The following is a 26,033-nucleotide window of genomic DNA, read 5'->3' on the forward strand; positions in this document are numbered from 1 at the left end:
AAACTCCCTAGAAGCAGGTAGGCCCAGGTTCCCAGCTTGATGAGGAAGGAAAAAGGGATGGAAATTGGGAGGGAGAGGGCTATGTCTGTGGGCAGGGGGCCCGCCCCAGAGCTTCCCTTACCAGGAGGTCTCTGAACGACATCTCTCTCTAAAGAAACAAAATCACACAAATAAACCCACACCATTTAACCTCTAACGTCCTGGGTGCTAGCTCTTAGTGCTGCGTTTTCACTCTCAATTTTACTAATACCTTATTTCAGCAACTCCAGAGGTGACACCAGGGCTCTTTGCGGGCTAGCCTAGGAACCCAATCGCCATTTATAGCATTGTTTCTATGGAAATGTGTTTCAAGCTTCAAGAAGTCTAGCTGCTGACAACCCTGGGGCACGCACGTGGTCTCTAAATTAGGGAACTGAGACGAGCCCTACTTGCTGGGTCCTGGGCTCAGGAAGACAGCTTGTTACTTAGATTCTGTGGTAGTTAATACACACACCACCAGCAATGACCCCATTAGAGCAGGCTCCAGGTCGCTGTAGGGGGTGGAGATGGGACCACGGCATCTAGGAATGTACCTAATATTCTAGGGAAGCATGTGGACATTCTTTACCCCCGCCTCCAAACACACGGCGGAAGACTGGAAACTGGCCTCAGTACCCCTCATGAGAGTCCAGGTGAGCCCTGAGCCCACGTGCTGTCCAATTTCTCCCTCACCCTGGCAAACCTCTAGCCACAAGGCCCCACTTTAGTCTGATCTCAGAACAAAGAAACTCCAAATCTTTGACAGTTCTGGAATTTGGTTTTAGCAGATCGGTGCTTGAGATAAATCACCAGGGCCCCAGCAGGGCTTGGACATCTCTCCACACGTGCACTGCTACGGTGGCTTCTGTTCTAGCAGGCTCCAACCTGCCCGCACAAGGTCTGCCCAGGGCTCTCCAGCTCCCACCCACTTCAGACTCCAAACAACACCGAGGAGTCTCCATTTCCTGCCCTGAACCACACTGTTCACAGGGAAAGGAGGATTGCAGGCCCTCCAAATAGACACTCCACATGTCAAGAAAGTTCCCCACTAAGAAGAAATGGCTACACACACACACACACACACACACGCAAGCGCGCGCGCACGCAGAGAGGCAAAACCAAGGGGGAGTGTTGGAGTCCCAAGGTTCTGAGATGCCAGAGATATGAGAAGGTGGTCAGAAGGTCAGCTGCTCAGCCACAAGGCCACACCTGCAGCTGCGAGTCCCAGCAGAGCTCATGGCAAGATGGGGGTTCAGAGGGCCCTGACTGCTAAGCCAGAGGTAGACTGGATAAATGTGGGGGGTGGGGGCTTTATGAGGCTAGCAATAAAGGGCAACTCAGAGTTTCAGTACTTTAATAAATTTGTGCAATACTGTAAACACCCAAGACACTAACTCACTAGGGCTCTATACCCGGGTGAGGCAGGGCTGCAGGAGGTCAGTGTGCAAAGCACACCCTCCCTGCTGCCTGCTGGAACTGCAGAAGAGAGAACAGGCCTCCTCCCTCTGTGGCTGAGACCAGGCAGCTTAGAGGTGAGTGGGTGGCTCAGAGTCAGGCCTCAGGGCCACACATACTCATGGAGCTGGTTCCCTGGAAAACCAGGTGTGAAGAATCGTCTGGGGGCTCTGAGGCCACCTGGCGGGGGGTGGGGGGGGGTGGTCACCTGCATCAGGCAGAGTCCATGCCGGGAGCCCCAGAGTTATACAGTCAGACAGTCTGTGAAGTCAGGCCTTCCATTACTAAAAGACTCCGTTAGCCAATCTGAATTCTCCAGCCCCTGCAGTGCAGGTGGCTGATAAGACTCAGCAGTTCTGTCTTCCCCCGTGGTAACAGATGCGAGGCTTGGAGGTTCCTCCCCCTGGCCTTCCCACCCACATCCAAAGTCTTTGCTACCTTAAGGTCTTTTTTTAAAAAAAAAAAAAAAAAAAAAAAAAAAAGGTATATAAATTACATACATTACTAAAACAATTGCAAACACACAAATACTCTATTCATAACCACTTCACCTAAATCCAGTATTTACCTTATGCCAATTTATGCCATGACCAATGTAATCAGTTCTTGCCCACTGAAGTATGTGTGCAATTTTGCCTGCTAAAACAGAAACCATTTTCACTGAAATTCATCAACATTTTCCCGTGAATTAAGATCACCTTCATATTCATTTAACAATGGCACAATATTCCACTGGATCTAGGTGTCATGAATTCATGAATTATATAGCCATGTGGAACATTTAGGCTGTTTAAACAGCCTAATTTTGCTATTTTAAACAATGTTGCTATAAATATCTTTATGCCTATAGCTCTTTTCCTCTTTAGAATCATTTCCTTAGAATTAATTGCCAAGAGTAATACTGATAGGTAAAAGGAAATTGACATTTTTTAACGGCTTCAAGTTCTACTTTTTAAAAATATATTGTTGTATGTGAGTTACCAGGATTGCCTATTTTCCAAGATAGTTTTCCTGACAATATCTCTCAATCCTAGCAATCAAGTTCTACTCTTAAAATCTACTTTCCCGGGGCGCCTGGGTGGCGCAGTCGGTTAAGCGTCCGACTTCAGCCAGGTCATGATCTCGCGGTTCGTGGGTTCGAGCCCCGCGTCAGGCTCTCGGCTGATGGCTCAGAGCCTGGAGCCTGTTTCCGATTCTGTGTCTCCCTCTCTCTCTGCCCCTCCCCTGTTCATGCTCTGTCTCTCTCTGTCCCAAAAATAAATAAAAGTTGAAAAAAAATTTTTTTTTAAAAATCTACTTTCCCTAAGTTCCCAGTGGGTCTGGCATCTGGAGTACACATCCTAGGATTGAATGTTGGAGGTAACTCAATCAATTTGCTGTGGAGTATGATGAAGGAGGACAGAGAGAGATGTAGGTAGGAAGGTAGAGAACTGGGATGGACAGGAGGGGGGGCGCAGGTCCCGTGGAGGCAGAAACAAAGGCAAATCCCACACGCTGTCCCTTCCAAAACAAGCCAGTACTTTCCTAGACATCAAACCCGCTCCAACACCCAAGCTCCTCCCCAGGAGCCAAGAACAAAAACCCATTTCGATGGATTCCTAAATGACATCTTAGAAATACTACGTGCTTCTAAGTTCTGGAAACATATTCTGCAAACAGTATAAGTCATGCACTCATCACTGGTCAAGCAGACCCATGCACGTGTGGGCTCAGCCCTAAGGGTGGTTCAACTTTAAGAAAGAAAGTCCACCTCGTCCGCCGTGGCAGGAAGATGCTGCTCCACAGAGCTCTCTAAGTGGCAGACCCCAGACAACTGTTGTGGAATTTCTCAGCGGGAAAGAACCACATGTAGTTTAAGTCTCTCATAGACAAACTGAGACCCCAAGTCCCGGCTTTGGGGCTCCCACTGTATGCTGCAATCATAGCCAGGAGGATCTGTCCCTCTTCCCCCACAACAGGAAGAGCCATGGCTGGTCCTGTCACCAGATTAAATAAGGCGTTTATTTTAAAGAGCCTCAGTCTCTTCTTTCGTGGTCTGCTGAATTGTTTTCCCTAGTTCCTTCCCCGTGCAAAGCCAGAAGACAGTGCCAGCCATGGAAACTAAGGAATCCTCTAAGGGAAGCTGGTATTGATCCTTTTCTTACGGGTTGGGACCAGTGAGGAGGGTGTCACCTTTAACCAGCTCCTTCTCACAGATGCCTCCTCAGAGTCCTTCTCAGGGTGAGGGGGACCCAGAAGCCATGCTTTGTGCCCCTAGATCCCCTTCCCACCCTTCACCAGGGCCTAGTGGGCAGGCTCAGTGGAATAGCAAATCCACCAAAGCAGTGGTTCCACGAGTAGGTGCAAAGGGAGGCTTCCATGTAGACAAACAGTTCACCCACCACACACGTCCACGCCAGTCCCTGGGCCTGCCCACTGCTCTCTCACATCCCCTCAGGCTGTCCTTCCAGCCCCATCATGGGACACCTACTGTGTGCCAGGCGCAGTTCTGCACCAGCGAGGAGCCACGCACACCTGCAGTGGATGCCAGTCCTACCGTGGGGAAGTTCCGCTGCCGACGCTAAGATGGAGGCTCGGGAAAGCGGTAGGGAAGTAGGTGACTTCTGGTGGATTCTGTGGGCATCTGCCAGGAGGAAAAGGGCAGGGAGGACATTCCAGGGAAAGGAAGCAACAACACACAAGGCACAGAGGAGCAAAAGTGCATTAAGCAGCAGAGAGAACACAACCGGCCACGCTGGGAGGGAGGAGGGGATGCCAGGAGAAGAGGTGGAAGGGTGGACGAGGCCTCCAAAGTGGGCCTCGCGTGCCATCCCGAGCTTTCTCCTGCAGGACCTGGCAGCTCTCAAAGGTTTTTAAGAGGGGGGACGTGTTCACAGCTGTGTTTCAGTAAAATAACCAGGTCCTTCAAGCCCGCTTTTCCATTTCGGTGTTGCTTGTAACACGATTTCATTTCATCGGGACAAAAATGCACAAGTCAGTATCAACTCTAGTTCCTGCCAGAGTACTAGCCAGGGACACCCCAGCTTGTCCTTCCCAAGGGCCATCCTGACCCCACACTGGTGACCAAGACCCCCTTGGAATCGCCTCTAGTCCAGGTGTAAGAACCTAGCCCACGATACATCCAGCTTTGTGGAGGCAGCAGGCTCCCACTTCTAGGCACCAGGAAAGAGACTCTTAGAAGGCTGGCAGTGCAGAGCCCGACACGGGGCTCAATCCCACCAACCGTGAGATCATAACCCGAGCCAAAATCAAGAGTCTGCTGCGGCAGCACACCCGTGATCAAACTCACTAGTTTGGATTTCTGCAGCAAAGCATATGCGTTTTCATACTAAAAGGGATAAATAGGGGCGCCTGGGGGGCTCAGTCGGTTAAGTGTCCAACTTCGGCTCAGGTCATGATCTCACGGCTGGTGGGTTCAAGCCCCCCGTTGGGCTCTGTGCTGACAGCTCAGAGCCTGGAGCCTGCTTCGGATTCTGGGTCTCCATCTCTCTCTGCCCCTCCCCCGCTCATGCTCTCTCTCGCGCGCGCGCGTGCTCCCTCTCTCTCTTCTCCAAAAATCAATAAACATTAAAAAAAAAAAAAAAGTCGGGCACTCAACTGACTGAGCCACCCCGGTGCCCCTTTTTCTTTTTAAAGGAAATTAATTCCTTCGTCTAAGGCTATTGGAACTGAATGACCAAGATTTCAGTCAAGGTGCCCTTGCTTCAAAGAGCTACAACCGGAGGATTTGAGGATAAGAAGAGAGTCAGTGCTCCCCTAACCCAACACGCTCTCATTGTGTGGATGAGGAGACCCAGCAGCCCCCAGCACACGAAGTCCTCGCTCCTTTAGCTCTCTCTCTCTCTCTCAGGCAGGATCCTGGGTAGAATATCTCAACGGGGTTGACATTTCCAGGACTGGAGAGGTGCCCAGTCTTGTTGCTTTGGACAGCTTGGGCACCAGGGACCTCAGTCATTCCACAAACCAAGCCTGAAGCCAGAACTCCAACCTCCACTCTGAAAAGCAAGGTTGGACCTCCCAAATACCTCACGGCCCTGAGAGTCTTGCCCAAGCCCAGAGGAGAAACAGAATTCAAGCTGTAACTGCCTGTTAGCCAGCGAGAGCCAAGCCTTGGACTCTGTCCTCACAAGGCAGCGCTGAAGTTTTCCAAGTGGAATCAAATGTGCAGGGAGGACCCAGATGCTGGGATGACCTTTCTTTTCCACTGGAATCATTCAGACTCCAGAGGAGAAATCCAATCGCTAATGAAGTGCTTAGTTCTCCGGAGCATGTAAGAATCCTGCAGTTCAGCTGGAGGCCAAAAGAGTCAGAAAAATGTCAAGAAAGATTAAGATCAAGATGTAGATATTTTCAGTGGCCTAAGGGGGAGGCTCCGTCTCCCCCTCCCATGTCCACTCTCAGGGACGTGGCACTGTGAATCCTGGTGGGAGGCAGAGTTCCACCTGCTGCTAGGGAAGCTGGAACCTCAGGGCCTCATTCTTCAGTACCGCCCAGCAGTGAGAACATGGGCATGGGACCTGAGCTGGACAGCCAGACGCTCAGCCTGGGTTCTGCCAGTGGAGTGAGTGGCAAGGAGACTTCAGAACTCACTCCGGAGGGGGTGGCAGCGTCCAGCTCAGCCGGCAGCATCACCGCCTCCACTTTGGTGCCAGCTACCCAACTGCCCACAGGTCCCGATTGATTTCTGAGCCTTTGTTCTTCAGGCTTTCAGGGAGCCACCACGTATCCTTCCAGTTCATTCTTTTTCTCCTTAATGTAGCCGAGTCCTAAGACCTGGACCGCCCCACCATGTTCACAATGCTTCCTCTGCCCACCCCCCCCCCAAGATAACACCTACACTCAAGCTTCTGTCTTCTCCTCTGTGAAAAGAGTCTAACTTAAATAGCCACACATCTGAGAGGACTGCAGCCACCTAGTAGTCACAAATACGGACAAATGCCATAAACGCTGAATGTTAACAGCCTCCCTGTCCCTGGTTCTACTGGCCTGGGGCATTAATATCAGAAATGAAAGGCACTGACGCTCCCTTGGATGCCTCCCTATTTCTCTACCCAGGTGGATGTGGAGGCAGGAAACCTGGGTTCTAGAACTTGCAAGTGCCACTGCAACCCTGCGGCAGGTGACGCCCGCCCTGCCAATCTCACAGGGAGGTGAGATCAAATGAGAAGCCTCCATGGCACAGCCCCATTAGCCCCTAATTCCCAAGTCAATCATTCTTTTCAGTCTTCTCTTTCTTGATGCCAACAGTCGATGGATTTCAACTCAATAAATACTTATGGAGAACTTTCTATGTGCCACATGCCATACTAGGTGCACAAAATCATGGTCCCTGTTTTCATCAAATGCAAAGTTCCGTCTTCCCTCAGCTTCTACGACACCGTGCTCTCCTGGGGTTCTTCCTCCCTCACCATTGGTTCCTTCTCAGTCTCTACTGCTGATTTCTTTACACCGTGCCTCTTCAATGGTGATCCCCTCACCTCCTACTGTGTCTTTCCATGCTGCCATCGACTTCCATGATGCCGTCAGCTTCCCTATCTCCAAGTGCCTTCTATGTTCCGGGGATCCCCAAATGTCTGCTCCAGAAAGTCTGACAGACAGAAGGGTTGAAGGGAGGTAATCGGGTTTGGAACTTGTCTTGAAGTTGACACAGTAAGTCATCGTTTTTACTTAAATGACGTTTATTTGGGATGGCTTAGTTAGGATTCACAGAGGGCAACACCCTCCATCGCCATCACTTGGGGATCTCCTGCCCCAGACCCGTATGTCCAACTGCCCGCTAGACATCTCTCTCGGATGTCCCAGAGTACCTCCAACTCAACATGTCTGAAATTAGACTCATTGTGTCTCCCCAAAAATCTGTTCTTCTTCCTATGTCTCAAGTAGAAACCTGAGCAAACACTTCAACTTCTCCCTTGCTCTATACATTTGATTGGTCCTCACGGCCTGTCCACCCAACTCCCTGATGCCTTCCTAATCCAGCCCCTCCCTCCTGCACCACTCTGGCTTAGACTCCTCCATCTTGCCCCAATGACTGCAGTGACCTCCTCACTGGTCTCTTTGCTGCCCATCTTCCCCATCTCCAGTCATGCCTCCACATCACAGCCGAATGAATGATCTTTCAAAATGAAAATCTCCCTCTCTCTCTCTCTCTCTCTCTCTCTCTCTCTCTCTCTCACACACACACACACACACACAGCCAGTCCTCTGTGGCTCCTACTGCCCTCACCTAAGGTCCAAACCTCTTAGCCGACACAAAAGGCTGGCACATGACCCGGCCCCTGCCTGCCCCTTTCAACACTCTGTCCCACCAGTGCTCCATCACACCCTGCTGCTTGCAGTTCCCGAGGGGACCATGTCATGCCTCTACTGCACTTGCCTGACCTGCTCCCCATGTCGAGAATGCCCTGAGTCTCTTTGTTACCTGGTGGACACCTACTCATTTCTTAGGACTCCGCTCACAATCAGGTCCTCCAGGAAGCTTCTCATTCATTAATTCCACAGCATTCACCAAGCACAGGTACCATGAGAGGGACTGGGGCCACCCTGGACCTTTCTTAACATTCCTCTCTCCTCTGGCCCGGCAGAAGTGACCAGTTCTTCCTCTAAGCCCAGCAGACCCCTGAGCACATTGACAGTGACAGAGTGTCACTAATTGCTCTGGCTTTTGCACATGTCTGTCTCCCTCACAAACCATGAACATCTTGAAGGGGGAGGCTGGATCTTCTTCATCTCTGCATGCCGAGTACCTAGCACAGAGCACACAGTAGGGATTCAATAAATGCATGTCGCACGAGTGAGTAAAAGAATCAAGAACATGAGGTAGGGGCGCCTGCGTGGCTCGGTCTGTTAGCTGTCCAACTTCAGCTCAGGTCCCACGATCTCCCGGTTCGTGGGTTTGAGCCCCATGTTGGGCTCTGTGATGACAGCTCAGAGCCTGGAGCCTGTTGAAGATTCTGTCTCTGTCTCTCCCACTCGTGCTCCCCCCCACCTCAAAAATAAAATAAACATTAAAAACAAAAAAAAAGGAACGTGAGGGAAAGTACCCTGTAAACCACACTGGGCATGGTTACCTCTGCTACTGCTCTGGCCGGTTTTCTTCTTCTCTGTCACTGGACAAGTCAGATCCTAAATGCCAGCTGGGTGGTTCAGCACAGCCTCCCTGGAGAGATGGTGGAGGAAATGCTGAGCCTTTCACCATGTCTAGTGCAAGTGGAAGTGAGGTTGGGAGTGGCTGTTGACTCCTAAGTTGTCACAGAACATCTGCTATTGGCAAGCCACAGAGAAAGTGGACATGGGCTCGTGTGGAATGTCCCTTGCAGGCCCCTTACGATGGCCCGTGATAGGGAGACTGGGGAGGGGACAGAGGAGAGTGGCTAGAGAGGGCTAGAGGGCTAGTGTCTTAGGCCAGAGAAAAGTGCATTCCTGGGCCTTCCCCTGGGTCCCTCATGGGATCTTAGGAACTGGGAGAATTCCTCCATTTCTGTAGTGTTAACTCAACCCACTTTCTGCGTTTTGAAAATACTAAGTAATCTTATTGACCAAATGAGTCTGGTTAGGAGTTTTTAGGGACTCAACAGGTTGATAGCCATTAAAATCAATTAAGATTATAGTAACATAATATAATGGCAAGAAGTCTATTCAAAAAACATCCCACTCTCTTCCAAAAGACCTCCCGTCTCCCACTGCTTATTGTTGTTTGTAAGTTTCTTCTTTTTATATCTTTGTGTACTGCCGTAAGGGAACTGAAGAGATGGGAGTCCTTGGCTTACAAAGAGACTTGCTGGAACTAATGATTATGATGATCCATGCAGGATGGCAAAAGGAAATGGAATAATATGGGGTTTGTGCCCTGACCCTTCCATTCAGCAGCTGTGTGACCTTAGAGAAGCCACGTATCCTCTCTGAATCTTAGTTAAAAAGGAGAGCGTTATTATAGGTGCCCTTCCTAGCTTTACATTCTTTTTTTTTTTTAATTTTTTTTTTAAACGCTTATTTATTTTTGAGACAGAGAGAGACAGAGCATGAACGGGGAAGGGGCAGAGAGAGAGGGAGACACAGAATCGGAAGCAGGCTCCAGGCTCTGAGCCATCAGCCCAGAGCCCGACGTGGGGCTCAAACTCACGGACCGCGAGATCGTGACCTGAGCTGAAGTCGGACGCTTAACCGACTGAGCCACCCAGGCGCCCCAACATTCTTAACCTCAGGATTCTCTGAGATGCTGTTACTGCAGTTACTATAAAACAGGGACTGGATGAAAACAGTCCCTGAAGTCCTAGTCAGCTCTAAAAGTTGACTGTTTAGTGAAACAGCAGATTCTAGAAATCATTGGTTTATTAAATGTGGTTTACACATAACTTTTCAGAAATAGTTTTCTTTGTCAATTCTAGTTTCACCCCCGTATGTTCTTCAAAACTTTCAATTAAAAGTCCATTCGTTATTAACTGCAACATTGTGTGTAGTTGCAAAAGACTGGAAGCAGCCCAAATGCTCTCCAGTAGGAGACTACTTAATTAAATGAGGGTATTTTCCTACAGTGGAGTACTAGCCATTGGAAAAAATGAGGCAGCTCTACGTGCGTTGTTGTAGAATAATCTCAAAGGCACATTGAGTGAAAAACAGAATGCCGAACCCTGTGTATAGTATGCCAGAATTTGTTTATATATTCATACTTTCCTTAATCTGCAGAGGCTACATCTGGAAGCACGGCTGAAAAATGACAAACTGTGGCTGCCGAAGACAGGGACACTGAAGGATTGAAAAAATGGGAACATTAGAGACTGGGAAATTTATCTTTTCAAAGTTTCAGGTTATCAAATTTATCAGTATTTTCTTATGGCTTCTGCTTTGTATCTTTCTTAAGAAGGGCTTCCTTCCCTCAAGGTTAAAATAGGTATTTATTTCTCTAATTCTATTGCATTTGTATATGTGGGCATAATATGTATAACAATCTCTTTTCTATGTTGAAATGACTTTTGAGACTAACTTTATGCTCTACAACATCTCTTTTGAATTTTCAACCATATTTATACCTTTTTAAATAGAAAGTTGGGATGGGAGTGAGAATCTACCAGATTTCATTTTTATAGAAAACAAAATTTTTAAGGAATCTATTTTATAGAGTACATCTTATGGTTTGTGAATTGTAGCTCAATTCAAAAAGAAGGCATCTAGCTTACATGGCAAGGTTGAGGTTAACAGCATGAGAACTGGGTGGAGACAGAATCCTCCCAGTCAAGGCCAATATTAGGGTTTAGCCAGGATCTCCCAGAGACTCAGTTTTATAGTTTAGCCTAGTTTTATAGGTTCAATGCCTCTTTGTGCACAACAGACCTGCAGCTAACCGGGAAGCATCTCTCTGTCTTCCTCAAAAGTCTTGCCTGAGAGTTGGCCCCACCTCCTTCTAACAGTTTGGTTCTCTTGGAAGGACAGGCCACCCAGATGACAAATGCTCTTCCCTAAGAGCTGCCGTTCAGGCATAGGACACTGTGGGGCAGGCAGGTCAACGGGGCTCAAATCAGGACAAGGAGGAGCCAGTGTGGAAGCTGGACAGATACCATCTGGCGCCCATGGGGAAGAGGTACTGGAAATGGAACAGAACAATGAAGTGCAAAGCCAGGAGGCGCCAGAGAGGCTAACGGGCAGGAGGAGGCAAGGCTGGGGAAACGTTTAGAATACAGACCAGGAACATGGTCCTTGGTGCTTGGCGTGGCTGTGTGTGTCTACACACAAACGGACAATATTTGATAGCCGTTGTCATTTTATCCTCATCACCAAATATTTACTGGGACTTGCTATGAGTAGAGCACCAGCCCTGAAGATACAAATAGATTTAAAACAGGGACTTCCAGTTTAGTTAAAAAGGGATAAAAGTGATCCACACAAAGGCACATTGAAGGAGCTGAATGAAGGGTATGAGTGAAGGCCAAAGGGAATGTTAAAAATCCTTTAGGCCAGGTTTCAAGGTCTTCTTCAGTCCAGAGGCCCAGTGGATGTTACTGGAGTCCCTGGGGGATGCCCCGCAGGATGGGACAGGGGAAGTTCTTGAAGAGGGAAACATGAACAGGGCTAGAGGGAAAGCAAGAACCTCTGTTCTGTTCTGCTTCTCTGTTCTGAGCCAAGCAGAACAGAAGAAAAAGGCATTCCAGGCTTCCAGGGAAGCATGAGAGGTAGGAATGCTTGCCACCAGCAGTTTGGACAAACACACAGAGTGGGTCACTGGGTCAGAGCAGAGGGTTAGGGCAGGAGATCAGCAGAGGCCAGACCCCTGTGTGGAAGGCCCTGACTGCCAGCCTAGAAGTTTGATCCTTACCATGCAGACAGTGGGGAGCCATTGAAGGCTGCTGAGCAAGAGGGTGACTCTTGCAACCAGGCATCTTAAGTGACATTACAGAGAGCCTTTTATCCGAGGCTTATGCAAAGCCTTGTGTATATTTCAAGGAGCACTTGGTGCAGAAAGTCAGAAAGTCGTAAAGCAAGGCCCTGTGTCACGGAGATGAGGAAAAAAAAGGTTTAAGGGTCTTACAAAGAGATGCTTCACTGAGTGCGAGAAATGAAGGGGGGGGGGGCATTTTAAAGAAGGAAACAAATTTGCAGGACAGAACTGCCAGGCATCTGGAAAACTGTAGCACTTTCTTCAGAGTCGGGCATGCCCTCTTTTAGCTGGGGGTGTTCTGCCTCCTTTTCTGGAGGTTAGTTGTGGTGTCAAAACACTGGGTTGTGGTGTAGGGAGTGAGGCAGCTGGGAGGAGGCAGATGAGCAGAAATATATATATCAGGCCTGGAGAGCATAAAAGGCCTTCATTCTGAGCCCAGCTTCTTGCAAGGGACTTCATCTGCCTCTCTCAGTGGCACTTGGGGGTTTTCGCCAGAGTTGCTGAGCTTGCTAATTACCTCCGACAGTTTCTCCTCTTAAAACAAAATGATTTTTAAAATCTGTCGGGTTCCATTGCACAGCTTTTTCAATATTGTTCCTCGTCGTGCATAGTGAGGCAGCAGGGCTGCTCAGGGGCCGTGAACTGGGCAGCAACTTTAGGCCATAAATCAGCATGTACATAAGGTGGGAGAGGAAGTCGGGATTATGTTTCCGGTCCTACCCTGGGCCATGTACAACTCCAGGCAAGCCAGGAGAAGGGCCTGAGTTAGGCACAAAAATCAGCCAAGTTGAGCTGAAGATGTGGGCAGGCAACTAACGCCTGGTGGGGCCACAACTCCAGGAAATCCGCTTCCTTCTTCCTCTGGCCTTTGCAAGGGGTCCCTCTCCTCTGTTCTCCTGCCCACACTCCTAAGGTCCTTCGGGCACCTTCTGCAGGTTCTAAATTAACACTAAGTACTGCAACTCAAAACTGTCTTTTCTTTGGGGTCAGAAGGGAATGCTCCCCTCCTCTGCCCCTCAGGGCTACTGCTGGGCACCAGTAGGTCCCTACTAAAGCAACCACATCGGGTGATGCAGCTTAACCAGAACCCTGATAGTCAAGTTCAGTAAAAACACAAATGTACCCAGAACAGAAGGTTGTGCAACTCAGGAACTCCTACCATGGTGGTGTTTTTGCGCTAAACCTCATTCCCCTGTGGCAATTGTACTTGTACGTCCCAGACTTTCTAGAAACGTCCTGATTTCATATGTTTTTCCTCGAGTCTCTGGAAGCACATAGGTGTCTGCCAGGGACTGTGCCCTAATGTTTTGGTTTGACAACTTGACACTGTGCCCATGACACACAGCTGGCATGAGGCTGCAAAACAGCATTTTTTCCTTCAGGTGAAACTCAGTTACTGGGTTGGGGAGAAGGCCAGGCATGGGGAAGCTGCCCTCGCTATCAGTACCTGGCACTCTGAGCGGAGAGGCAGCCCCAGCACTGCGGTGGGACGGTGCCACGGGGTCACACAGCACCCCCCCACCGTGGTGCAGGGCTGAGAGGTGCCCCGTGACAGTCCTCCACCTAGGCCATGGGGAGAGTGGGTTAAGATACGGGGTAGGAGGGGCGCCTGGGTGGCTCAGTCGGTTGAGCGTCCGACTTCAGCTCAGGTCATGATCTTGCGGTCCGTGAGTTCAAGCCCCGCGTCAGGATCTGTGCTGACAGCTCAGAGCCTGGAGCCTGCTTCGGATTCTGTATCTCCCGTTCTCTGCCCCTCCCCCGCTCATGCTGTGTCTCTCTCTGTCAAAAATAAATAAACTTTAAAAAAAAAAAAAGATATGGGGTAGGAGCAGAATGGCCCTGGTTGTATCCTGTACAAGCTTTTTGACTGTTTTTTACATCCCTTTTACTACAGTTAGCACATCTGAGGCCCTCAAGGAGAACCTGTTTGCCTTCTTTCCACACTTGCAGGCCTGGCTCCCTTCCTGCAGCGCAGAAGCTCAGGAGATATGAGGACCCCCATCCTGCTCTGCGCTGCAGACCGGGCTCAGGAAATGGGCCAGGGGGCTCTTCTGGAGAAAATGTCCTTGAGGCACCCCCCCCCCCCCGTGGGTGCCGCCCCACCCACCCCAGACACCATCACAGACACACAGTCTCAAAGCCCCAGCACTTTTCCCTTTGCCCAGAAGACAATAAAGGAATTAGGACCCACCTACTAAGTTTCTGCAGCTGACACTTCAAGGCTCAAAGTCGAGCTCGCCAGCTCAGTCACACATGTCTGACGTGTCCTCTTTGCAACCAGGCCCCACTCCAAAGCGACCGTGCAATTTTGCTAATTCAAACTGCTTTCCCGTTTAGGGAGGCTGATAGCCATCTCCCATCTCCTTTTCCTGCTGACGTCATCCCACATTTTCTACAGACACAAATAAGGGCACAGTTCCCGGGATAGTTTTCAGGCTGCCTAAGGTGGAAGTGGAGGGGTCTGCCCTCCTGGGTCCCCTTCACTTCTCTGGTGTTTGGCAAGTTGTCGGAGGTTAAGGGAGAGGCAAGGAAATAAATCACCTAGCTAAGGCTAAAGGCCAAAAAAGAACTTGGTGACTGCAGATCAAGCCCAGATCTGTCCTGGGCATTTGCAATGCAAATCTGCGTTTTGTTCCCTGCCACCAAGGTCTTGCACAATAGCCTGTGTATAAACATCCACGCCAACAATGCCTGACTGTGCAATCACGCCGTAATTACAGGCCGGCAGGAAGCTGCTGCTAGGAACTGCACCATTCACCCTCTAGACATCCCATGTCTGAGTCCCCACGGCACCGACGTACATTCCGGCACACCAACGCCGTCCCGCCGCTGCCCTGGCCGGGCCGCCGCTGCTACAGTCGCAGTCTCCAAGCCAGGGAGCCTGGCCGCCACCCGCCAGCCCTGAGTTACTTTGCAGGGATGTCATAAACTTCTCAGCTGTTCTTTAAAAAGCCCTGCGCCACGAGGCTACCGAGGGCGGCGGGAACCACCAGTAAAGTTCACAAGCACAATCCTGCAGCCCTAGCAGTTTTAGAAAACAGAAGAGAGCTGAGATGCCACAGAGTCCACTGGAAGCGGGTTTCGGAGTTTTATATAGAAAACATTCACATATGTACGTGGGCGTGCTGACAGTTTTTATGGCTAAATTGCAAAGTGTTAGGCCTTAGGGATTACTGTCAGGTTCGGGACGAGGTGTGGGAGGAGAAAGAGTGGGGGAGTCAGGAGCGATTTGTTGAAAGGGGGCTTGGGGGCAATTCTGGTTTTGCTTTTTTGGAAAGGAGCAGGGTTGTTTTCCCAAAAGTCCGAGTTGCTCTGCTCGTCGTCACTGGAGGGCCGAGCAAAAGAAAAGTGGGGGGAAAGTTTCTTTAACTTCCTTCCTGCAACCTCACCGAAGGCTGCGAAGAGGAAGAACACGTCCCCCTGGGAAGCACCGGGCAGGGCTGGGGGACGGCTGCGCCCAGCCTCTGGGGGTGCGGGACGCTGGGCGGACGACTAGCCCCGCACGCAGGCCGCGGGCAGCCCCTCCCCGCACCCCTCCTTTAGCACACGGGCCGCCCGGTTGCAGCCCCGGCTGTTTTAACTCCCGCGGGAAACCGGCCACAACAGGGGCGCAGCCTGGGGCCTCCGACCCCGGCCACGGAGCGTCCGCCCTCCCCCCTCCCCCCTGCAGCGCCGCCCGCACCCCAGCGCCCAGAGCGGCGGGCCCAACCCGGCCCCCCACATCCCCGCCCGCAGGGCCAAGCCCAGACCCCACGCGTTTCCGAGCCCCACGCCGGCGCCCCGGCGGCAGAGGGGGCGCCCGGCCCGCGGCTCACCTGCATGCTCGATCCCGGGGCCGCTCGGAGGGGCGCGGGGCGCTGGGCGCAGGCGAGCGCGGCCCGCAGACTCAAACTTTGTTGCTCTCGGGACGGCGCAGTCGTCACTTCCTCGCGGAGCGGGCGGCGCGGCCCGGGCTGTGACCCAGCAGCTCGCGCGGTGGCGCGCCGGGCCCTGCAGCCGCCCGCCCGCCCGCCCGCGCCCCCGGTTCTTGCGCGCCCCGGTTGCCCGGGCGCCGACTCCCCAGCTCGGCTCGCCCACGGCTGCCAGGGCCCCGCGGCCAGTCGTCCGCCGAGCTTGCACCCCTGCGGGTCGTTTCCGCGCCGAAGAACTGCGACCGAACCTGTGTTCTCAGGCTGGGTCTGGAAGGCGGCGTTGGGGTTCAGGGACCCCGGCGAGCTGGGGTTCCAGGGGAAACACACCCACCGCACAAACAAAAGGGGGGAGGAGGAGGAAGAGAAAGTTTTTCAGTTTCACGTTGAGGCTAGAAGGTGCTGTCAGAAAGCAGAATGCTCTTGTGTTTTGCCAAATAATGCCTAAGCTGGGCCTTCAAGCGCGGGTTTCCTCGCCCCACATTCCCTCCAAAGGTCTGCACGCTCGTCCTTCGACATTTCCACTCGTTGTAGGCGCTCAGGACGGCTACCATATCTCACACCTCAGGCACACCTCAGGGGGCTATTTCGGCGTCCAAGTAGGGGCTGCAAAATGGTTTCTGTTCTAATCCTCCCCCGCGATTTCCACCTCTTCCTTTACCCTCAACTCACAGATCTCTTTGAAGCCTGATGCATTCCGCGTTTCATCACGGGCCAAAAGTGACTTAGAGGGTAGGGTGGAGTCCCGAGAAGAGGAGCATCAGGCAAGTCATTTTAAATTTATCGTTCCCCAAAATAAGTTCGCTCGCCCTATTAAAAACTGCAACAAAAAGCCGCCTTTTTGGTTTCTGATAAATAGCAACAAAGTAGTGAAACAGCAATCTTTAGGGAAGAGTTCTCTCCAGCTTTGCTGGAGAGAAAACCGGGTTAGCCTTTGCTGTGGTTAAAAAAAAAAAAAAAAAAGCAGACATTTGAAACTGCAGTGGAGGGCTTTCATAACAGAAACATTAGCTTCATTGTAGCTTGTTGCGGAAAACAGGGAGCTTTTTAAAGGTGGTTCAAAAGCATCGGTTGGGGCTCAACAATTTTCCCTTTTTCCCCAAATGCTGCTTCTACTAGCCCGTTGGCCAGATCATAGAATCTCCCATACTAATGCTTCATCTTTTTACTAAAGCATAGGAAACCCTAGAGTAAAGGCTTTGTCCAGAAAGATGGATGTGAAACTGATGGAAAGTGACATCTGGGAAATGATCCCCAGTTCTGCGTTCATATCTAATGGGAAGCCACAAATGCAGAATCATCCTCCCAAGACTGGGAGTATGCAGATGAGGCTCTCCTAGCAACGTGAAATCCCCCACACTTCAGCCCGTATGTGCTAGTTCTGACTTCTACCCAGACATTATTAATGGCACATTATAAATACAAAATGTACCACGTAAGAAAAATAGTGTCGCTTTGAGAAATACACATGCGTTGTTAGACTCTTAATAATGACAATTTTCTGAAATTTTTACTGCATCATACTATTGTGGGGGGATGGTGGAGGGATTGCCCACTTCTGTTTTGGGATAGATAGAAGTAATTCCTTAGTGTATTCTCCTTACGGCAAGCAATGATATAATCAAGGGGAGTAGAGCAAATATGTCACCCAGACTTCTAAAAACAACCATGTGATACTCCGTATTTGCTAGGACAAGAGCAGAGTATTTCTTTGTTCGGGATTGTGATTCTGAATTCTCAGTCACAATTTCATGAATATTCAGGATTTCTGCATGCCCAGGAATAATTAGCAGATGGTGTAAATGTGTGAAGGCCTGACACTTATATATGCACACACATGCATTGCTTTTCCTCTGTAGAGTGGCATTTGCTGGAGGACCACGGTGTGGAAGCTGTGGTAGGTGGTCTCAAAGACAGTCCCCTGCTAGTGATCCCCGGCCTCCTGGTATTCACACCCTTGTGTAATCCCCTCGCCTTGGGTGTGAGCTGCACTAACTGATTCGATTCCAACAAATAATATATGGCAAAAATCACGTGATGTCTCTGCTGAGATTAGGTTATAAAAAAAACTGTGGCTTCCATTTTAGGTGCCCTCTTTCTCTCTCGCTCTCTCTTGGATCACTCACTGTAAGGAAGCTAGTAGCTGCCATGTCCGAAGGCCGCCCTGTGAAGAGGAACTGAGGCCTGCCAACAACCACATAAGTTAGCTTGGGATACTTCCCCCTTCGTCTATGTTAATCGAGCCTTCAGATGAGACCTTCAACCCCAGCCAGCAGCTGCCTCAACGAGAGCCCTTGAGGAAGAAGCATCCAGCTAAGCTGCCTCGATTCCTGACCCACAGAAACTGTAAAGTAATACATGTTTGTGGTCTTATTGAAAACTAAAAAAAAAAAAAAATTTTTAATTTTTATTGTTTATTTTTTATTTATTTATTTTTTTTTAATTTTTTTTCAACGTTTTTATTTATTTTTGGGACAGAGAGAGACAGAGCATGAACGGGGGAGGGGCAGAGAGAGAGGGAGACACAGAATCCGAAACAGGCTCCAGGCTCCGAGCCATCAGCCCAGAGCCTGACGCGGGGCTCGAACTCACGGACTGCGAGATCGTGACCTGGCTGAAGTCGGACGCTTAACCGACTGCGCCACCCAGGCGCCCCATATTGTTTATTTTTTAAAAGAGAGAGACAGAGAGACAGAGCACGACTGGGGGGGGGGGGGGGTAGGGGCAGAGAGAGAGAGGGAGACACAGAATCTGAAGCAGGCTCCAGGTTCCAGGTTGTCAGCCCAGAGCCCAACATGGGACTAGAGCTCACAAACTGTGAAATCATGCCCTGAGCCAAAGTCAGACGCTTAACCGACTGAGCCACCCAGGCACTCCTGAATGTTTATTATCTTAAGCTGCTGTGTTTTGTAGTAATTTGCTACACAGCCATAGGTAACTAATTCACAGAACAAAAGAGAAGTCAGTGTGGGCCTAATGACAACCCTGCCCAGCTTCCTGGTCCCTCACCTGGAAAGCAGAACATGGAGGAAGGGGCAGACCTAAGTCCTAAGAACAGACAGCCCAGCCTTCACCTCTTTGCAGAGCAAGGGTCACCCTTGAATTTAAACAAGATCAGGGGGTGTGGGCTGCTGCTGCTGAGTCCCAGGCAGCCCTGGTGTTGGGCGTCACCATCCTGATAGTACATGCAGATATTTTTTGTTGCACAAGAATCGACATCTGTCCAGGTGTCCTATTCCTCTTCCTCAGAGCATCTATCCTGGTCCTGAGGCCTCAGCACACGCAGGGGCGGTGGGGTCCAACCTCGGTCCTAGAAGAAGAGGTGGAAAGAAGGGCTTTCGAGCCTGACAGCCGGAAGAGGTAAGTGATTTCAGTGCAGGTCTAAAACTAGAAAGAAAGGCTTGTGGTCCTGCTGCTGAAGAGCAAGTCGTGGACAATCCCCGATAAGAATCACCTCCACACTGCTTCCAGGGCTACAAAGAACATTCTGTCCACGTGATGGTATCTCTCTCTCAACATCATTTCCTCTCTGACTGGAGCAAATTATTTACTTTGAAAACACAAAACAAAGTTTTATGAAGCGGGAGAGATGTTACACTCCTGCATCCCTAACTAGGGCAGGCGTCTACTTGTGGTTGCCCCCCGCCCCCGCCTCAGCCAGTCACGTACAAGCTGGCGATCTTAGAGCCCATTTCTGTTTTCTCTCCAGAGACACTCGGCTCTGATTTTTCTCACGTGCAGTGGCCACAGCTGCTGTGTTGCCATGCCGTCATCCGGTTGCTATGACTTGTGAGGTTGTGGATATGCCAGAACGTGAATCTATTAATTTAACAGGAACTAGGCTCAGCACATATATTCCTTGTTAGGTCATTTGCTTTGCTACCTAAACCACATCCAATGTATTCAGCAACGGGAACATTTCCTAGAGCCTGGCTTTGCAAAAACGCCAAGTGCCCTGGATTTTTGAGTCTGCAGCAGTCAGTTTTACGGCATTAAATTACTGTGGAGGAGAACACAAAGGCATTCTGGCCCCAGGATGCCAACAGGTCAGCTTCGGAGAAAAATCAAAGGAGGGGAAATAAAGTCTCTGGTCTTCATTCTTTGCCCACCGAGGTCCATTCCGCGGGAGGTATATGAACTAACTTCCACAGGGATCCCACCCTGAGCCCAGGTCTCTCACTGACAAGGTCCAAGCTCTCCAACCCCAGAACTAGGGGACGTGTGCCATGAAAAGAGAAACCACTGGCCTTTTTTCCTTCACTCCTTCGATGAACACTTCCTGGATGTCTGCTGGTAGCCGTGCTAGGAATGCGGAGATGAAAGGGACAAAGTCTCTCCCTAGTGGGAGAGAAAGACATGTAAATTACAGTGTGACATGAGAAGCTTCACACAGGGCACCGTGAGATCCCAGAGAAGGAAGCAAGTAAGTCTGCCTGGGGACAGGAATGATGGGCTGCCACCAGTGTTCTTCCTTTTCTGAAAAAAAAAAAGACTACGTTTTAAAAATGATCAGATGCATTGTACTAAGTAATAAGTGTTGGGGCGCCTGGGTGGCGCAGTCAGTTAAGCGTCCGACTTCAGCCAGGTCATGATCTCGCGGTCCGTGAGTTCGAGCCCCGCGTCGGGCTCTGGGCTGATGGCTCGGAGCCTGGAGCCTGTTTCCGATTCTGTGTCTCCCTCTCTCTCTGCCCCTCCCCCGTTCATGCTCTGTCTCTCTCTGTCCCAAAAATAAATAAACATTGAAAAAAAAATTTTTTAAGTAATAAGTGTTGTTTGTGTAGCTTTTGGTTTGGTTGTTTGTAATATATATGTACATATTTGTCTGGGTCACAGTGTAAAACATATTCCCTATATACAGGCAAAGAAGCGTGAGAGTTCTAGGTTTAGAGAGTAATAAATAACCGCCCCCCCCCCCCATACACAGGGGACTTATGACGGGCTTGGCCTCAAAGTGTTGTCCCGTTGTGTAGTTGAAGGAACTAGCCGTGACTTAATCCTTCCAAATTCTCCTCCCTTAGTGAATCAAAGCCAAGCCTGAAGGACCAGCTCCCAGACCCCTTCCCCCCCAGGACGGTTAAGCCAGCTCTAAGGCAGTGAGAGAGTACCCACCCCCTTTCTATCGGGTCAGATGGTAGGAAGGAGAAAGAGGAGAGAGAGGAAGGTCAGAAAGGCATCATGCTTTTCCTCCTCTTCAGGTCTTAGAGGAAAGCAGGATAGGTTATGTCAAAGTGACCCTGGTGATCAAGCCTAGGTCAGCAGAGAGGCTCTGAGGCTCAGCATTCCTGAGTCCCCATTCCCACATGGCATGGAGGTCACATCGTGAGCAAACAGCCTGCTGTGTGACTGCCCTGGTGGGGCAAGACGACCTGTGGCAAAGCTCGGGGGAGGGTCATGGGTCTGCACCACTGAGAACAGAGGGAAATGAGCAGCAAGTTGCAAAGGGGAGAAGCCAGTGCTGGGGGTGTTGCTGTAGACCACAAGGCCACCTACCAGAGCTGGTGGCAGCAGAGGCCCGGGGACAGGTGGAAACCAAGAGGACAAGGCAGCTTGGCATGGTGGTCAGGAACAAGGGGTTCTGGACCGCACAGACACTGCCTGGCTTCAAGTCCCACTTCTGCCACACACTAGCTGCGTGACCTTGGACAAGTAATTTAGCCTTTCTTTCTTTCTTCTTCTTCTTCTTTTTTTTTTTTTTTTTTTTTTTTTTTACTGTTTATTTACTTATTTTGAGAGGTAGAGAGAGCTGAGGAGGGGCAGGGGGAGAGAGAGAGAGAGAGAGAGAGAGAGAGAGAGAGAGAGAATCCCAAGCAGGTTCCACACTGTCAGAGCAGAGCCTGGCATGGGGCTCAACTTCACAAACCGTGAGATCATGACCTGAGCCAGAATCAAGAGTCAGATGCTTAATGGGCTGAGCTACCCAGGAGCCCCTACTTAGCTTTCCTGTGCCTCAGTTTCCTTATCTGTAAAATGAGGATGACATAACAACTTTACCCACTTGATAGGTTTGTTGTAAGAATTAAATTAGTTTGTAAAGCTCTGATATATGTGTTAAGTGTCAGTTAAATAACTAAACCATTCACCAACAAAAAGGATTCTGTATGGGTATCACAGGTCTCCGAGACCTCTAAACAGGACACTCCATTATAAATTCCCCCAACCATCAGCTCATGGAGAGAATCAAATCAGCTATACAATGTTCATTTAAGATGAAAAGGTTTGATCCCTCTATACAGGCCAGCTGGGAAGATAGACACTGAGCAAACCTTTTTTTTTTTTTTTTAATTTTTTTTTTCAACGTTTTTATTTATTTTTGGGACAGAGAGAGACAGAGCATGAACAGGGGAGGGGCAGAGAGAGAGGGAGACACAGAATTGGAAACAGGCTCCAGGCTCCGAGCCATCAGCCCAGAGCCTGACGCAGGGCTCGAACTCACGGACTGCAAGATCGTGACCTGGCTGAAGTCGGACGCTTAACCGACTGCGCCACCCAGGCGCCCCGAGCAAACCTTTTCATTTCCTCACCATTGATTGTCCAGATGTAATTCAGCAGGGGATAATAGTTGTCCCCAAAATGTCCATGTCCAAATCCTAAGAACCCGTGAGTATATTAGGTTACATGACAAAGAGGAGTTGAGGTTGAAATAGAATTAAGGTTACTAATTGGCTGATCTGAAAATAAGGAGATTATCCTGGATTGTCAGGATGGGCCAATGGAATCGCAAGGATCCTTAGAAGTGGAAGAAGAGGAAGACGGAAGAGAATCAGTCAGAGGAAGATGTGACTATGACTATGGGAGAATGGCCAGAGATGCAACATTGCTGGCTTTGACGATGGAGAAAAGGGGTCATGAGCCAATAAATGTGGGTGGTTCTGGAAGCTGGAAAAGGCAAGGAAACAGATTCTCTCCTAGAGGCTCAAGAGAGGAATGCAGCCATACTGACACCTTCATTTCAGCCTGTGTTGTCTGAAGCCACCAATTTTGTGGTAATTTGTTACAAGAGACATAGAAAACTAATGAGGTGGCATTTTCCAAATGCGGTGTTTTCTGGGAAGTAACTTTGCATCCTGTATTAGATGCATGTGCTACATTGTGTATCAGGAGTTTCAGTTTTCAGATTACAATTTGAAAAGGAAGGCTGGCTGGCTGGGGCTAGGCAAAGTCCCATGATAAGTAACAGGCCACTAGATACTCAAAGACAGTACCTTCAGAGTTCAATCTGTATGCAGTCCTCTCGCTTAGTGATGAACTCTAATTCACAAACCATTCCTCAGAACTTCTTCTCAAGACTTAATAACTGTTGATGCTAACAGGCCACAATGTGGAGGCCAAACAGAAAAGTGGTTAACAAAAGTAAACCGGAGTTGATTGTCAAAAGCTGCTGTGGAAATTCTGTGCGTTTGATGACCACAGTTCCCCAGCAAGGCTATACCACCACCCAGAGTTTGTAAATGAATCTTTCTTTTCACAAGGAAGAGAAAAACACAAACCCAAGAGTCAAGGCAATGTGCACAGCATTCCTGGGATCCAGGTTGGCCAGCAAGGTCAGAGTTCAATCACCCCGCACAGGTTTCTTTTTCCTGTTTGAGACAGGTGACTATTTATTGGCGTGCACAGCTCAAAGGTTGAGCTCACTGCATAGTGGGGAGGAAGTCCTTACACAATCGTCTGCCAGTAATATATATTGGCCCTTGGGACATCAGTCCTAGCACTAACATGGGTGGTGTCATTTGAGTTCTCAGGCCAAGAAGTTGCTAGACATTTATGACATTGCTTTGGGACTCATGACTTCTTATGAGAAGAAGGAAGTCCTCCTCTCCTGGGTGAAGTAATATCTAGGGATAACAACAAGAGACCATATACTGTGGCAGTGTATCAAGTCCATAGGGAGCTACGGCTCTGTGAGGATCTTCACAAACTAAAATTCTTCACGGCAGCTCCAAGGAATTGTGTAAAGTTGTAGTTCGTGGATTGCTTGAACAGTGCAGAAAACCCCATGGGCTCTCCAATTTATCCCCTTCTACTTCGTAATTCTAAATAGAGTTCCCTAATGAAGTGGAAGGACCACTTTTCATGGCCAGCTCTAAATTATATTTATATCGCATTTATATTTAGAGCAGCCCATCACCTCAGCTGGATCATCTGTGGTCCCTCTAGCATTCTTTTAGAAGTCACTCTGCAAGGCTAACCCACTTGAATGGCCTTTGCCCTTATTGGGCAGTGTTGGGCTTTGCTTGGTTTCTTGACATAATTTTTGCCCTTTGCCCCTAGTTAGAGGATGTTGTCACTGACTCACCTGCCAGGCTCTCACTGCCTGATTCCGGTTGATTGGTTAACTCCCATCTGATATGGTTGCAAAGAGCCTGAGGATCCGTGGAATGCCACAGAATCCCTCTGTGGACCTTATCCCAGGTCCTGAAGTGGTTCTGACAATGACTATGAGCTCCTGTCCTGAGCTGCATTGTCCTTCCTTTACCCTAGGAATTCATCCTCCTCTAGGCAGAGGAAAAAACAAAAAACAAAAAACAAAAAAACCGAGCCGACTTGAGGACTGTCAGTCAGAGGCCTGGAACTCTGGGTCTTGGCTATGGATACAAAATACCTGCCTCAGATATGGAGCACACATGACAAATAAAGCCTGACTTTGTGACCCATCTAGTCCTGGCTTCAAATGAGAGGCTAGACCGAGTCAGGGGTCTCGCTGACTGCATCACAGTGGCAAGCAAACCTTACCACATTTACTAGGTATAGTAAATATCCGTAGGTATAGACGCATAGGATACAAGAAATCGGCGCACATCCCCCACGCAACTGCAGTGTGGCCACCATGGGTTTGCCCATCATACACGATCTCCTGGAAGCAAATAATGTTTGGAAGGATGCACCCTTCTCTCTTCTGTGGAGTTTTGGAGCTTCTAGAGATTTCTAACAGCTATGCAAAGAAATGATTGGAATTGGGTAAACCCTGTCAAGGCAGTGAGTTGAAAGCTATATTCGTCAAAACAGGAAACGTGCCAAACACCACAAATAGGCCTCCGGGTGCCCTTGCCATAACTGACACCAGTAAAGAATCGATGTAGAAAGGACGGGATTGATTCGCCTCTGCTTCCATTTCCATCTTCCCCATCTTTTGTCGTCTGATGTAGCTGGAGGACTGTGAGCTCACTTTCCACGGTTGTACTTAACACTTGTTGGGAGATCATTCTCCGTGGGTCTATCACATTTCTGCATGCCTTGTGAGCAGAGTCATTGAATGCTCTTTGTTTCAGACTATCTTTTGTTTTGTTTTGTTTTGTTTTTTCAACGTTTATTTATTTTGGGGACAGAGAGAGACAGAGCATGAACGGGGGAGGGGCAAAGAGAGAGGGAGACACAGAATCGGAAGCAGGCTCCAGGCTCTGAGCCATCAGCCCAGAGCCCGACGCGGGGCTCGAACTCACGGACCGCGAGATCGTGACCTGGCTGAAGTCGGACGCTTAACCGACTGCGCCACCCAGGTGCCCCTTCAGACTATCTTTTGAAGATAGTATCTTTCTCAGATACTGTCCATTATTTAAGATCTGGCTGCCTAGGCTTCTGGGTCCCTCTCTTGCAATGGGCCTCACTGTGTGTACAGGCGTTAATAATTGGCCCTCTTTGCATTGCCTTTGGGAATTGGGAATCAGGAAACCAGTACAACGAAATGCCAATACTCTTGCTGTTACTATTGCTGTGAGTAAAGAAGTCCTTTGTTTCTGACCCAGAAGCTTCCATGAAACTGTGGCAGGCTACCTTGTCAGCTTGCAAGTCGGGTTAAGTTTTAGAGCCTTCACAGTTCTTGACAACCCCTCATTTCTTTCTCATATGACACACACCCTTGACCCACTAATTCCCCTTGTGCCTGTGATCCTTCAATCCATCTTGGTAGTTTGGGCCAAGGGGAAACTACTCATACAGAGATCAGGACAGACCAAAGGAACAAATTAAAGAGCAGAATAAAGTGAGGGCAGGACTGAGATATCAGGAAGTTTGGCTTAAGCCTGAAACCAGAGGAGAATTATTATAATTCTGGACTATTTATAGCTACATTTTTGGTTATATGTTCAACTGATTGGCAGGCAATTCTAAACATGCTTAGGTGAACAAACTCACTGGTTTTCTCATATATGAAATGAAATGAGTTGGCTTAGCTTGTCTCTGAGGTTCCTTCTTAGCTATAAAATATGTGCTTTATTGGGGTGCCTGGGTGGTTCAGTAGATTAAGCAACTGACTTGTGATTTTGGCTCAGGTCATGATCTCACAG

At 49.4% G+C, this 26,033-nt stretch overlaps 1 protein-coding gene across 2 annotated transcripts in view; it reads right to left on the reverse strand.

Annotated features, from left to right (window-relative positions):
* Window positions 1–15,831, reverse strand: part of MIDEAS (mitotic deacetylase associated SANT domain protein) — a 68,437-nt gene extending 52,606 nt beyond the window's left edge. For both annotated transcript variants that reach the window (XM_047864189.1, XM_047864191.1), the window contains exon 1: window positions 15,661–15,831. The gene's annotated coding sequence lies outside the window, so the exon portion shown is untranslated. The remainder of the gene's footprint in view (window positions 1–15,660) is intronic.
* Window positions 15,832–26,033: the final 10,202 nt, after the last annotated feature.

Source organism: Prionailurus viverrinus, chromosome B3, assembly GCF_022837055.1.
Source record: "Prionailurus viverrinus isolate Anna chromosome B3, UM_Priviv_1.0, whole genome shotgun sequence".
In the NCBI taxonomy this organism is placed as follows: Eukaryota; Metazoa; Chordata; class Mammalia; order Carnivora; family Felidae; genus Prionailurus; species Prionailurus viverrinus.